Raw genomic sequence first — 2,276 nt, 5'->3', positions numbered from 1 at the left:
TCAAAAAAAAAAAAAAATAATAATAATAATAATAAATGTATTAAAGCAGCACTATAATGCCAAAATACCACAATATATGTGTATACATATGTAATCTTTTTTATTTTTTAGAGACAAAGTCTCTCTCTGTCACCTACACTGCAGTGTAGTGGCACCATCATGGCTCACTGCAGCCTTGACCTCCCAGGCTCAAGCAATCCTCCCAACTCAGTCTCTTGAGCAGCTGGGACTACAGGCATGTGCCACCATGCCTGGCTAATTATTTTTTTAATTATTTCTAGAGATGAAGTCTTCCTATGTTGCCCAGACTGGTCTTGAACTCCTGGGCTCAAGAGATCCTTCTGCCTCAGTCTCCCAAAGTGCTTGGATTACAAACGTGCACCACCTCATCCAGCCTATCTTTTTATATTTGGATAACTGTGTTATCAATATAATGGCTTCATTTGTAATCTTATGAACTTCATTTTATGAGCTTAAAAGCCCACCACAACCCTTCCTGTCCCGTGTAACCTTTCTACTGTGACTCTGCCATTTCTGCATTAAGAGGTAAAGTCTGTTACCCTAACCCTTGATTCTGGGCTGGCCCTGCCTGTGACTTGCTTTGACCAGGAGAATCTGGGGCAGTGCTGTGGGACTTCCATGCCTAGATCTTAAGAAGACTTTGAAATGTCTGTGTTTATCCTCTTGGAAACTAGCCACAAGGCAGAGGAGCCCAGGCTAAACTGAATAATGAGAGAACATGTGAAACGAGAAGGGCCACATGGAGAAAACTAAGGCACCCCAATGAACAGCCAGGACCAACACTCCAGTCACATGACCAGGGCCACCTGGGACCCGCCAGCCCCAGTCACGCAGGCCCAGCTGACACCACATGGAGCAGAGATGAGCCATCCCCAAGCCCTGACCCACAGAATCATGAACAATAAATAGAAGCGCAGCCCAGGCTGCCTCCCCTCCACTCCATGGTCCCACTTCTGTCCGCAGGAGTGTCACTGGGTTTTGGGGTGGTTTGCTGTACTGCAAGAGATAACTGAAACAGTCCATGTGTGTTTCTTTCAGCTCTGCAGTGACAGCTACAGTTTTCAACATACTCATTTTATACTTGGCTCACTGCAGCCTCGACCTCCCGGGTTCAAGCAATGAATGCCTCAGCATCCCAAGTAACTGGGACTACAGGCATGCACCATCATACCTGGTTAATTTTCTGATATTTTGTAGAGACAGAGGTCTCCCTATGTTGCCCAGGCTGGTCTCAAACTTTTGAGTTTGAGCAATCCTCCTGCCTCAGCCTCCCAAAGTGCTTGGATTAATGGCATAAGCCATTACACCCTGCTAAAATTTTAATCTCCAGCCTAGATCTTTCTCTGTTGGGCTCCAGACCTGAAATATGGCATTTTCTTCCTTTCCACCAAAGCCCACTACGTCTCTGTGGTCCCTTCTATTTCATACAGTGAATCAAGCCAGAAACCTGGCAGTTCTCGATACTACCCTCTTCCTTATGTCTACATCCAATTGATTACCGAATCCTGCTTGCTTTTGGCATCTCTATTCCATCCTCTCCAGACCTGCCACCATTTCTTAGTTTAGGCCAGCATCATCTTTGCTGCCTGCAAAAGCCTTCTCAATGGTGACAGACCCTCACTCCTCTGGTCTATTCTCCACACTGGGCCAGAATGAGCTTCCTACACCATCATCCCTGTTACAATCTGTCAGCAGGTCCCCCTTGTCCTTAGGATAAAAGCTCCACTTATACATTCCTTAGTATGGCATGCAAAGGCACTTCATGTTCTGGGCTGCTTTCCTTAACAGCCCAAGTTCCCCACCTGGTCCCCCACTCGACGAGTGGGAATTATGGGGATTACAGTTCAAGGTGGGATTTGGGTGGGGACAGAGCCAAGCCATATCCACCATATACTCGCCCAAGATGACAGTTTTCCATGTCTGACCCTACAATGCCACAAACTAAGGGAAAGGCATAGAAGGACCCACACTTCCACCTAGGTGTTTGCACATATCCTGTCTGTAACTCCAGTGGGTCTTCAGACAATCTACAATTACTTTCTCCATTAAACAAACAAACAAACAAACAAACAAAAAAACCAAAAAACTTGAGTGCTTTGTATAGAACAGATACTGGATGAAAAAGATGATTATAGGCTGGGTGTGGTGGCTCATGCCTGTAATCTAAGCTTTGGGAGGCCAAGGCAGGTGGGTCACTTGAGGTCAGGAGTTCAAGAACAGCCTGGTCAATATGTGAAACCCTGTCTCTACTAAAA

General features: G+C 45.9%; 1 protein-coding gene and 1 long non-coding RNA gene across 2 annotated transcripts in view; one reads left to right on the top strand and one right to left on the bottom strand.

The window, feature by feature from the left end:
• Positions 1-2,276, bottom strand: part of LOC105542113 — a 24,273-nt gene that overhangs the window by 7,899 nt on the left and 14,098 nt on the right. The gene's annotated exons all lie outside the window — the stretch shown is intronic.
• Positions 1-2,276, top strand: part of KLF10 (Kruppel-like factor 10) — an 8,364-nt gene that overhangs the window by 970 nt on the left and 5,118 nt on the right. The window lies entirely within an intron of this gene.

Source organism: Mandrillus leucophaeus, unplaced genomic scaffold (assembly GCF_000951045.1).
Source record: "Mandrillus leucophaeus isolate KB7577 unplaced genomic scaffold, Mleu.le_1.0 Scaffold250, whole genome shotgun sequence".
Lineage (NCBI taxonomy): Eukaryota > Metazoa > Chordata > Mammalia > Primates > Cercopithecidae > Mandrillus > Mandrillus leucophaeus.
The sequence above is the reverse complement of the archived record's forward strand: the minus strand, read 5'-3'. Positions and strand labels throughout refer to the sequence as shown.